Source organism: Mus musculus, chromosome 1, assembly GCF_000001635.26.
Source record: "Mus musculus strain C57BL/6J chromosome 1, GRCm38.p6 C57BL/6J".
Taxonomy (NCBI): domain Eukaryota; kingdom Metazoa; phylum Chordata; class Mammalia; order Rodentia; family Muridae; genus Mus; species Mus musculus.
In genome coordinates, this window is record NC_000067.6 from 179,202,725 (window position 1) to 179,216,179 (window position 13,455).

Here is a 13,455-nt window from a genome sequence, read left to right on the forward strand (position 1 = left end):
CCCAGGGATGGCTGGACTCGGAGCACACATGTATCAAGTTAGGAGCTTGTTAAAGCAAACAGAAATCCATATTCTTTAGAGAAACTCAATAGAATTCAGAAACCCACAAAAGCTTTAAAATATTCTAAATAAGAGCCCAAATTAGTGATGTATTTAAAAAATGAATAGGAAATTGGTCCTTTAAAAAGAGGGTTTACAAAATTAAATAAAGATGACTTAGTCAGCATTCATTACTATGCAAGGAAAGGGAAAGAAGCATGCATACAGTTGAAAATTATAAAATACCAAAAAGAACTCAATAAAACTACTAAAACTGTAAGCTGCCCTATGTACAACTTAGAAAACTTCACTGGACAGTTTACTATCGGTTAGAAATAACATAAAGCAAATAAAATACGCCAGTCCGAATAGAGAATCAAAAAAAATTTTAATATAAGCGTCCTCAATATTGGATGATAACATGCGCATAAATGGAGTCATGGGAAAAACACAAAGACGGAAGGGGCAGAAAATACTACTCCAAAGCATCAGCAGCGCCCCTAAACTTAGAAAGAAGGAAAACTACAGTATCTTAAGACAGTCCTTCTAGCTTCGAGCTCAGACAGAAGTTCACTGTGAAAGGACCGATCTGCTTTGACCCTTGTCCTGCCCCACGAGGACCGCCTTTTCTGCTCTGCTAGGAAATCCTTTCTAAACTTTCGTAACTCTTTGAAAATCTCATATAATAGGATACGTATTGTGATCATATTTACCCTTATGCCTCCCACAATGTCTCTGAGATCTATCCCCATTTCCCCGCCCCTCCTAACTTCACATCCTTTTTAAAAAGTCCAATTCATGTTGACCATACAGATACTTGTGTGTTTGGAGCGATTCACTGGGGCATAGTCAACCTTTCCAGGGGCCACACCCTTGAAAAAACTGACTCTTCCTCTGCCAGAGGTGATTGACTGTCAGGAGCTCCTCCACTGTCAGACCTAGGGACCCATTCCCAAGCTGTTGGTATTGTGGAGACTCCCAAATCAACGCCAGCTCTTGGCATTGCTCTTAGTTGCTCACAGGAACAGAACAGTGTGATTCTATTGCTGATTGCATTACATACCTTGGTCATGAAACACAGAGAAATCAGATTTATACGGACTAGAAAGTGTCTTCCCTGCTGGCTGTCTTTAATACTACCAAAAAATGCTATGTAGTCTGTTGGGGAAAAAAATCATCAATAATTGTATCCAGCCGTGAACTATGACAATGACTTGAATGGCACAAGGTGCCCATTGGGCAATAGGAGCTCCAAGTGTTATGAAGGGTAGCCAACAGCCAAATGCTTTCTGATTGGATTTAAGACACACCCGATGGGAGTTTTAGAATGCCTGGTTCATGGTTGTGAAGCTCCCAGGCCCCAAGGGTTAATCTACTCCTGTTATTCTGCTAAGCGGATATAGTGTTAAACTACTCATTAAACTTGAATCTATATACCCATACATTAGCCTCACACCTCATCTGTCTGAGGAACTGTCGGTGATTAATGCAGAAACTCAGGATTTGGTTAAAGTGCAGAGAATAAGTGTGAGTGGGGCACTGAGCCTCAGGAGGGACATTCACATCACCCTCTCCACAGCTTCAGGACCATTATCGTGAAGAGGAGACAGGAAGATTGTAAACTCCAGAAGCTGGGGGCGGGGGCAGAGGCGGGGCAGCAGAATAAAACCAAGTCTTCTGGAAATGTCAGGACCGCTGGACTCACCGTGCTTCTAAACCTCTAGATAAGGCATTACCCAATTCATGAGAGTCAAAACAAGCCAACTAAAGCTTTAGAGTTATTCAAATTTTATTTTTAGGGGTGCCTAGATGTCTCCAATTTATTATAATTGTTGCTATTAATTTTAAATGTTCTTTATTGGTCACAGAATGTGATCTCTAAACTATGTAGTCTCCATTAAGAGCTGTTTTATACCGAAACTATGACAAATTAATGAGCGAGGCAAAGAGGGAGATGAAGGATTAAGAAAAAATAAAGATCAGTATGGGAGAGAAGCGCCCTTTAACGCCTGAACCTTTGGGGGAGCGCTTTCAACATCAGTGGTGTTCATAAAACTCCTCTTTGTTTTTCCTAGATAAATCTTTTATTCGAAATCCCTAAATTGTTTTCCTTTCTTCATTAACTCCTAAGCTCATGTTTTAGCTCGACCTTGTTTTTAAAGGAAAAGTCCATTAAGAAAGTTGCAGAATGTGTAAGGAAAACAAAACCCAAAACAAATAAAAAAAAAAAAATCCCACTGCTCCTGAGAAGAAAAAGATTCCCAAGGATTTCCAACCCCACCACCACCACCACCACCACCACCACCACCACCACCACCACCACTACACAAAAGGTGAGCTATTTAAGATACCTTAAATCTGGTGTTCAAGTTCAGTGTTCTTGCAAAAGAAGCCAGGTGTTTCACTTACCCTAGTTTAAAATCTCCCTGACTAGGAACACTGTAGGGGCAAGGATGCTTTTTACCCTGTCCCTCCTTGCTGCCTCCCTGCTATGTACAACAATGTCCAACAAACAACAGGCAGTCAACAGTAATTGCAGAGTGGCTGAAGAATCAAGCCTTAGAAAGTCATGCAGGCTATTTGTATCTATCTCCAACAGGATAATTAATGCATGTCAGTCGGAAGCAAAACTTCGAAGAAGTCCATCACCAATGCAAATGAGCTACCAATTTGTCTGATTAGCAAGTGCTATCAATGCAAGCCACGGCAAGGAAAATGTGAACAGCTTAATTCCTATGACCTTCGCTGTGATGAAGGAGACTGTCATCTGTATAGTCAGCTGGCTTCTATCTAGGAAGAGTGTTGTTACTTTTGAGAGATGGAGTCAAAACCTTGTCCCTAGGACCTGAAAGACTGCTAAGGAACCATCTCTCTTTTGAGTTTCACAAGAATAAACTGGAGGCTGGAGAGATGGCTCAGGGCTAAGAGCCACGCTGCTCTGGCAGAAGACGTGGTTCAGGGGTCAGCACCCACATGGCAGCTGACAACCTCCAATTCTAGAGGACCCAGGGCCTCATCTAGCCTTCACAGTCACAGCATGCCATGTGACACCTGAAATATGCAGACAAACACTCCTTACACGAAAGGAAAATAAGAACCTGCAAGTAGTAAGCATAGGGCTACTTTCTTTTTGACCTAACTTTTACTTCTTAATTACTAGTGTGCTAGCTCAGGACTTAAATGTATGTCTCCTTGCTAGAAAAAAAAAAAAAAAAACTAGATGTATTATACTTTCTTCAAGGTGACCTGGGGATCAACCTTAGTTCTGGGACACTAAGAAAGCTCCATTCACACAGGATAAAAGTGCCAATCAAGACATCTGGTCTTGCTTATTTCTCAGACAGCCATACTATGGACTCCTCCGTTACCTGAACCCAGATCCTCTAGAAGCCAAACAAATTAACACAAAAAGCCCACAGAATATATACAAAGGTCACAATTGCATAACTGCTTAAGAATCACACGATTCAATATAAACCGAAGCCAAACCTAAACCTTTGTTATGAAAATTCAGGAATAAATTTAAAAAAAATAAAAAATAAAAGAACCCACAGACCTCTGTCTCATCTCCGTGTTACAGATGAGATCAAAGGACTGTTTGCAGAGCTTGCTGTTTGTCATCAAGGTGGAGACTGTTAAGTTAGATGGTAACCTGGACATGTGTATCCACAGGATATAAATGAAGCCTATGTGGCAGGAAGAAAGATCCAGTTCCGTATTGTTGCCCTGAGAAATTACACAGTTTACTACTAATCCCTCAACCTTATCCCACCACTCTGTCAGCAGCAACAGAATGCTTCAACTCTGGAATTTCCTGGGAGTCGCTCTTATCATGATAATGATTCTGTTACTCATTACATTAAATTCACGGCACAAAGTTACATGAGAATTATATTTTACCCTATTAAAAGACACTTTTCTACCTTAATGTTTTAATATGTTTTCCTTTTAGATGTGTGTCGTGTATGGGAAAGTTAAATATTGTGGCTCCATCAGTAGCCACGGAAGACATACGAATTGATTGCATTATTCAATTTTCAGGAGGTTGATTATCGATCCTTTAGTGCCACCCTGAATTATTTAGTTTAGAAAGTCTAGTAAATAATTACAAGTCATCCGCCTCTATCCATACTCTTTAGAGCACAGTATTTTAACCGTAAAGATGAACATTAATATTTTATGGTTAGAATACTCACAAGAATACATAAAAAGAGCACAAATTGCCACTAAATGCTGCACCTACCTGTGTTTTCCTCTTAATGGCTTTAAACCCAGGTGTATCCCCCACCTTTAAGGAAAAGAAAATAACAAAACAAAAAGAGGAAAGGGTTTTATCTCCCAACAAAGGCACTATTGCACTTCCTGCAGTGAATTTTAAAAACCTCTACACCTAAGTATTTGCAGCATGCTTCCTATGTGTTCTGCTTGGTTTCAGTTTGCATCCTCTGGGCACCAGTGCCCTAAAGAAGGACTTCTCTGGGTTATTCATCATCTGCTAAACTCTAATCACATTCTGTCGAGCCAGGGGTAGCTACCAACAGGGGTCAGGACACGCTGCTCCTGCATATGGCGTACTGGATATCTTAAGATGAAGCTTTAAGAAAACAGTAGAAGCTGGAAGGTCACTTTGACTCCTCCACCACACCCTTCTCTCTAAAACAGGTCATAAAACACAGGAAGGCTTTTTACGGCTCTTCCTTGAAGCAGGTCAAAAGACCCTCAAGTGAGATGCGCCCTCCCACATAGCATCCTTTCCTCCGACTGCACAAGGCACAAGGGAGTGTCAGCAAACAGCCTGTGCTCATTACATTTACCTCAGGACCCTCTGCCCCACTCTATTTCTCCATGACTGTCCACTCTCCATCAACACTAATACAGAAACCACTCATGTCTAATGAGCGCTCTTCGCAACTCCATTTCCTTACAGAGGCTCCCGAGTCACATAAAACAAGTAAATCTATATGCTTTCCTCTTGTTAATCCGCCCGGCAGAGCAATCTCAGTGCTGAGGCCAACAGGAAGAGGAGGAAAGCTATCTTCACCTCCCCCCTCACACACACACACACACACACACACACACACACACACACACACACACACACACACCACAAAAAGGGTTTCAATATCTTGTCTCTGGTCAACCCTAAAAGATTTGTTTGTTTGCCCTGCGGATGATGGAAGCACCTTGTCCCTGGTGAAATGACAGACAGGTGAATGAGCAACAGAAAACCTTCCACCTTTCCATGAACAGGGTCTGAGAACCTAGCACATCCCATGGCTTCGGTAGCCACGAATGCAATTTGCCTAGTTCATCCCCAGTCTGTGTCATTTATCCAAGCACAGGTATTCCCACCTCTCCCTTTTGCTCTCAAGATATTCTGGCTTGGAAACAAATTCATTATCCAGACACCCTGCATGCTCTCTTTAAAGCTCTCTTGGCTGACACTATGATGGCACCCGTACGGATGCTAATCAATCCACTGTAACTGAGTCACACTTGGCAGCTAAATGGCTGTTGAGTCTTCGAGTCACCTTCCCTTACAAGGTGCTTGTTAGAGAACCTAACAGGACCAGGAGCTAGAGGTGTCGGTGGGTTTACAGAACCGTCACTGTGCTGCCTCTGCAACTTGACAATCAGTGTCTCTATTTATGTGTGTGACGGCCCAAGACAGGCTTTCATCCCCACTGCCTGGAAGAGCCCTTGCAGAGGACGCTAATTACTAGAGGGTGCAGATGCGTTCTCATAGAACAAGTAACAAGTTTACAGAGGCCAGGCTGTGACAAATTACACATCTTAAGGACATCACCAGGCTTGTTACGACACAGTAAGGAAAGGCACGGAGACTGAGCTCGGAGGCACAGTAAGGCCACAGCAGGACTGGGCATCAGCAAGACACAAGAAGGAGGAAGATAGCTAAATGCCTCTGGGATAAAACTATCGCAAGAACAGGCAGAAAGAATAAAATGCTTACAACCCTAGCTCGGGGATTAATTCATCCTTTGAGCTGGAAATATTGTATTGGGTGGGATAATGATGCACTCAAGGACAATACAGCTGACACACAGCACAACAGCCATGAGCACAGAGCCTGTGGGAGGAATGTGGTCCCATCCAGAGGAGACAGCAAGGAGGCTGGGAAAATACTAACAACACTGTTGCTTGCATCTCTGCGCTCTTGTCTTCACTGCTAGTTCTTATGCACAGAAAGAAGTTGTGTATGTATGTGTGTGTGTATACATATATATATATATATATACACATATACATATACACACAAACAAAAGTAATTTAATATATTTGTCTTTACAACTACACACAGGGTATTCAAATGTATCCAAAGTCTTCAGTTTTCACCAATTTTTAGTCAAGTGTGCTATGGCAGTCAGCTGTGTTTGTGTGTTGGCACAAGATCTAATTTTATAGAAAAGATATGGGCACGTGTGAAATCAATAAGGAACCAATCTACTCGCACAACACAGTATAATATACAGTCTACTGTAACAGGAGTGTGCCAAGCACCCAGCCTAAGAACCAGGCTATTGATTTTTCCATCTGTGGGAACTACTGAGCACAACCCAAAGCTTGGCGCCATCATGATCTCTAGATCCAAATTTGCTGTTAGTTTCTGATTGGCTCAGGCAACAGTGACAAGTTCTGTTGGGTTGTTAAGGATTTCCGGATAAAATCTTGAGGAAAGCACACAGAAAAGATGGCTGCCTCCGGGACCATCACTCTTAGACTGTGGTTCTAGGTACACTGGGACAAAGCAATACCTTGAAGGAACCAAAACCCTCCCCAGTTCCAAAGGAAGGTGTCAGAAGCCAGTATCAGCACTTCCTAAAAGGCTCTCCCTCCCCTCCCCTCCCTCTCCCCTCCCCTCCCCTCCCTCTCCCCTCCCTCTCCCCTCCCCTCCCCTTCCTCTCCCCTCCCCTCCTCCTCCCCTCCCCTCCCAGCACTGAGGCTTGAAAAGGGGTCTCATGCATGCCAGTCAGGAGCTCTACCACTGAGCCACACCACACAGTGATTCTCATTTCTGGAATAGTATTTTCTGTGCTGCACACAGTATCAATTTTAACCATTTTTGCCAAAGAAGTTATTGAAAAATCTCATCTGTAAAATGCTTTTTGCGAAGGAATGAAACTTGTGAAGATTTTCCAGACTAAGTATAGCAACTGAATGACCAGAGAGATATTCAATATGCACACCTACAAAAGACTGGAGAATGAGTGGCTCTCGGAATATCTGTCATTTTCCTGCTGAAGGCCAGAGTCCTAAGTGAAGCTACAGGAGGCCCACAGTTCAGCAGCACAGAGCAGCCATGCACACCTCCTTCTCTCTCTCTCAGTTGCTCTTACTATGTTAGAGGCTAGTCTTCTTGTTCTCTGGAGACCGCTCCTGGCCTTCCTGACTCCACAAATCCAAATTCTCCACCCTCCATGCTATCTATATCCTGCAGAAAAATATTCTTCCTGTACATGAATACATAGAATACATGGCCATAAATTCCCTCAAATTCTAGTAAATTGACAAACCCATTGGACTATTTCAACATCTAGCCTTCCATTCTTTCTATAATAGGCATTTCTTGCTACTTTAAAAACTCATCTACCCAACATCTTTCTTTCCCTACTAGATAATAAGCTCCGTGAACGATATACTGGCACCCACCAGTCACCAATCACTAGTTGAATGATGATACTGTTACATCACTGGGCTTCAGTCATTGTTTCTCTCCTTTTGAAGCAGTGGGAAGGCAACAGTGAGGAAAAGAACTATAGCAGCTCTCACCGAAGCTGAGCAAGACAGCCTAAGCAGTCGTTTTCTCTGCTGTCTACATTTAAGTAAAGACTCTGCAGGGCTGGAATGTGTCTCATGCTGTATAGCATGGATCTTGCCTAGCAAGCCAAGGACCGTGCCTTCAATCTCTAGAATCTAACCAAGGAAGATTGCTGTCAGCAAGGGCCCATGTGCAGGAAGTATGGTCTCTAACCGAGGCGATGGTCAAAGAACGGAATTTTAAGGAACAGGATCTCCCCTTGATGAACACATTAATGTGTCACACAGCAGATGAAATCCCAGAGTTGTCGTGCAAAGGTAGAAGTGATCCCTCTTTCTCCCATTTCCATCACTCTTGGTCCCTCTCAAGCACACTCTTGCATATGATCCAATGACTGTGTCGTTACCCACCATGTGGCCCTCACCAGAGCCAAGAATATATCTCCTGAGCTCTTAAAACTGGTGAGTTGAAGTACCCAGCCTCAGGTGTCTTATTATAGCAACAGAAAACAACGTAAGACAAATTCATTCTCTCTAGAAAATGTTTATCTGCCAAGATGGCAACTTGATCTGAAAATACAACATGGGCAGAACCTACCTGTGCCTTTTCATTCTAACTTTGAACAGAAGACAAATGGAGGATTCCAGCAGTGCTGTGATTGTAAGTTTAAACACAGTAGCACTGGTAAGGCCCTGGCTGTATTCATAAGGCAATGTGAACTGGCTGATGCCCAGTCCTTAGCACTCCTCTGACTTTCAGTAAACGGGGCCTCACCCCTGGGATAGACCCCTCTTCCTCCAAGCCAGTATCTACATTCAAACTTCTGAGGTATTTTGTACATACTTATATAATGACTTCATAACTAATACAGAGTCGTTAATAAGAAAAAATAAAAAAGATCAGCAGCTGCTTCCGAATGTAGCCTGTGCTTCTGTCCGCCACAGAACCCTGCACACATGAGTTGGCTTAGCTTCATATAGCAGCCTGGATCTAGCTAAGGCAGCAGAGTGTCATTTTGATCAGGAAACGCATGTCAAGACAAATGCCAGTATTGCTACTGAATATAATCCAGATAAAGGCTCATGGCAGGAAAGCACACCTGCACTCCCTTCTTGACAGTTCTCAACTTATTACTTCTGGCATAAAAGTCAAAAGGAAAAATGGAAACCCCACAAAATAGCCTAATTAAACTGTACCCTCAAAAGTAGGTATCAGGAGTTTGATTGCTGCTTATTTTTGCTTCCAGTATGATAACATAAACTATTTAGAAATTTTAACTTTGTATAGATCATAATATGTCTCCTTTGTTATTGAGTATTTTACTAAATTCAGAAGTCTTACAGTTATCAGTAGATGGTCCATGCTTCTGCTGATAAATACATGTATGTGCAGACATAAGACATAGTGTATCCAGAAGGGCTTTGACACATTTTTAGTTAAAGAGCCTTCTGAACCTTTAACTACTGTGTGAGTAATTACTTGACTTTGTTATTTAAAATACCAATGCATAATGATCATATTTTTCTAGTACATTCTTTCTCCTACAAACTCTCACTCAAAACTATGTGCCTATCTATTACAGTCTCCAGGTATGAGACCCTTTGTGTTACTGTGTTTCTTTTAACTACAATTTTTAGAACTAGATAACCATTTTGGAAGAGGTATCCACTCATCTATCTATTTCTGGTCAAACATCATTTAAACTGCTTAGCAGCACTTAAACTGCTCCATTAAGACTTCTAAAAAATGAACAGTTAAATATTCATTAAACGCTCACAGACCTTTGTTGAAGCTTTCAGTTTTCAAAAGCATTTCCTTTTGACCTGGTCATGAGTTTGGTTTGCATTTCTTTGTGCACCCACGAGACTGAGCAGCTGTCCACTCCATTTAAGTCTGCGGTAGAAACAGGACCTTTGTCTGCCAGTGGAAACAGCACAGGACCCCCCATCTCCCCACCCTCTAAACGGCTCATAGCTGCCCTGAAGCTGTGCTGAAACCTAAGTCTGGAAGCAGAGGCATTTACACAGCAGAGATCAGAGAGATATGGACACGGCTACGTCCAAGTCTTCTCAGTAGTTCCCAGTGGAGGACTCTGAAAGACCCAGGCCACTTGTCCCTATTTCTTTCTTCAGATTTCCATGAAATCGCCAGAGTCCCAGGACGACTGAAGGACTATCTAATTGTGTTAAGGTAACAAACTGGATTTAGAAAGCATGTGAGCGAGAGTCTCAAACACTGGAAAAAAACCCAGCCAGGACACAGAATCGATTCGTGAAGGTTATATACAGGACAGGAGGGACTGTCAACAAAACCCTTGCATGCACAGGTCCTAAGAGGGGAGAAGCCAGTCCCAGAAAAAGAGCTTCGCTGGGAGTTCGATGCCAGAGCTGTGCCCCAGTCGCTCAGCCACATCTAAGGCCGCTCGCTTTATGTATGGAGCTAGAGAAGGTGGCATGTCTGTTATGAATGAAACCTTGTTGGCAGCCAGGAACTGAAGGCAGGGCCCCGCTTAACTGTGGTTGTTCTCTCAGATGGTCAGCAAGATTGTACCACTGATTAGTGCCCTGGCATTTCTACTGCACAATGCCCTTTTAAAATACGCTCAACAGATTTAGTCAGCATCCTGTGTATAAAACAGGCTTCATTAGAAGTCCTAAAAATACTTGAAAAAGTATGAACTCGCGGTGTTAAAAAATAGCACTAAGAGGCCTGAATGACCAGCCTGATATGAAGTCCACACGAGGGACACGAACCGTGGGCTTTCCACACTGCATTGCTACCCAAACCAAAAGGGTTTTATACAAACATTAACCTCCACGGTATTAATTAGTATCTCAGAGCTGCTTTTCTCCCGTCCGGCTCCTCCTTGTCACACTCACCCCCTGCCTTAGTTACACATCCCTCTCTATAGGCTTTGGGATCTGCAGAGTCTGAACTGATGTCATGCTCGAGTTCTCTGTCACGCCCTCACTGACGACTTTCCCACACTCGGCCAATAGCCTTCTCTCACCTGACATGGTGTTCTCCAATTGTCTCCTTGGGCTCCCTAGGCTGGACTGCATCTCCTCCGCTGGCATCCAAAGGCCCCGCCCACATCATGGCGCCAGTCACATACAATATTGTAATTTGCTTCCTAGACTGACTGTCTCTTCTCATAAGTGGGCCCACTGGCAGCTAATGCAGACACAGCTAGTACAGTTGGGAGTGACTAGCAGAAGAACCTCAGAGTCAGTTTTTAACCTCTTAATCTTCTGTAAGGCTTCAGCTATGCAATCGCTCGTTTAACAAACTCTTACTGAACTTACACTAGATGCTAGATGCAAGAGACAAGGCACAAGTAAGAGACGGTGGCACGTGGTGTGGTCGACAAGGACTCCACATGTGGACATGACGAAGTACAAGGGACTCTGGGAGCACACACTGGGACAACACGTCAAGTGAGGAGGAGTGAAAGAAGGCTATGCCAGTGCTTGGACATCTCAACTTGAGCCTGAAACCTCAAAGGAGGAAATGAGGAGGGGACATGAGGAAATGCAGCTGGTAGCATCCAAATCGCCAGGCAAGTCAATCAAAGCCAAAAAAGGCTGCACGACCAGCAGCTACCCTTTGAGGGAGGAATGGCCAGAACATTATCACCAATCCTGTTCTTATTTTTATACACCAGTGCCCACTCTTAAAACTCCCCTTTACAAAGGTCGTCATACATCTATCTACAACCACGGGGCTATGATCTTCAATACCTATGGTAGTCGATAAAATAGTTTTCCCCTATGAATACTATTCATGCAGCTCTGTGGGGCTGGAGATACTGTAACTAGGATACATATCAAATAGCACTTTCTCTGCAGCCGAAAACTCAGCACTAAGATTTTCTGCTAATAAGAAAAAGAATTAAGAAAGAAAGTACTGTCCAGTGAGATGCCTCAATGGGTTCAATTCTCGGAGACTGAATGGCAGAAGGCAAGAACTGAGTCCTACATAAGTGTTCACCATCCTTTCCACATCCTCCATGGCATGCAGAGGCACTCAGAAGCACACACACTAAATAAATACATGCTGGAAACTTTCCCTTCTTCGTTGATTAGCTGACTGTTGCTATTTACCCACTACCCTGTGGACTCCTATTAGTTTAAGTGTATAGTTCTTGCTTTGTGTCCAGGGCTTGCTTTGTTCACTGAACTCGGAGCAAACTGACAACGTGAACTACTGAACCCTGGACTACTCTTGCCAGTGGGCCGTGGTGGGACTAACAAGAGCTCTGTGGAGACAGTTTAATACTACCCTTGTCCAGACTTCTTTCCTGGCAAAAAGTACAAGTGAATAAACAGAAACAAGATGCACAGCGACCTCAGTAACCCATGGCAGCGGGGAGAACGAAGGCGTGAGAGCCAAGCCCTCTGACTGCTATCAGCTTTGCTCCAGGGGACTCAGAGGACAGTGCTCACAGAGCATAACTAACTTCAGTACTCAGGAGTCAGTCCACACCTAACACAAGTACAGCAAGTTACACGCCTGACCTTAGCTTCCAGTGAGCTGGTAAAGTGCTGGCTACCTGGATGGTGTATATGAAACAGACAGCAGCTGCCTTTTGACTTAACTACGGGGTCTGCAGGTCTTACAAATGCTCATCACAGCTCCATGTCTGATTACCCCACAACGAGTATAGCTTAGACGAAGTCAGCAGCAAGGATGGGCTCCTCCAAGGCATCTGATGCCCAAGCACTTCTCCTCCAAGTCTTTGGGCTTTGATTCACTTTCTTGAATGTAGTCCAGGAATATGAGGAGAACTAGAAGTATGACACTCATCTCCAGTTCATAGCCCGCCCCCCTCAGGGCCTATAACTATGTTTTCATTATGAAATATTCACTTCTGGAGTACTTAATTACTTGAAAAAACACTGAAAAACATCATTTTTTTTTTCACACCACAAACAGGAATCTCTTCGATTCATGCCCTTTAAAGTTCTGTTTGATTAATTTGTACCAACAAACAGGACAAATGCTGGAATGCCCCTACCTCCATCCTACCCTACGCAGCTCCCGAACGACCAGTCTAACTAGGAGACAGCAGCATCATCTTTCCTGCCCTAGCATAACCTGACACCCGCCTGACATATCAGCAAGATGCAGAGAAACGGGAGCCCTACCCCTAGGTCATCTTGGGGAGTAATGGCACTGGCTTTTCTCAGTGATGGTCTTAAATCAAGTTAATTTTGTCCAAGCATCTAATTTCTTCCAAAGTATGGTTCTGTGACTACAGTTACAGGCTGTCACAAGTTCCGTTTCTACCAGTCTGAAGATGGCTCTGTGCATTGAGTTTTCCTGAACAGTTTGCCGGAGTGTTGGGAGTTTTTCATTATTGTTGCAAACTTCTTCAACACCATGTATCGTTTATAAATTACCATTAGACTAACACTTAAATTTACTGGCATAAAGAAGACAAGTGAGCTATGAAGAGCTCACACACACCCCCATCCCCCCCACCCCCACCAAACGATGAATAAAGTAGGGAAAACTACCTCACACATGCATTTGGTCATGCTGTAAGTCTATACACTGGTATAAATGACCAACAAGAAAAATCTATAAACCCACACATCTGCCTGCCTCTTGCATGTCAACAGGCAGCCTTCAACCAC

General features: G+C 43.3%; 1 protein-coding gene across 5 annotated transcripts in view; it reads right to left on the minus strand.

The window, feature by feature from the left end:
- Smyd3 (SET and MYND domain containing 3) overlaps positions 1–13,455 on the minus strand; it is a 566,094-nt gene that overhangs the window by 250,765 nt on the left and 301,874 nt on the right. Inside the window, exon 1 of one of the 5 annotated variants that reach the window (XM_017312213.1) lies at positions 9,598–9,704. The exons of the other annotated variants lie outside the window; for them this stretch is intronic. The gene's annotated coding sequence lies outside the window, so the exon portion shown is untranslated. Of the gene's footprint in view, positions 1–9,597; positions 9,705–13,455 lie in introns of those variants that run through there. 5 annotated transcript variants of the gene reach the window in all.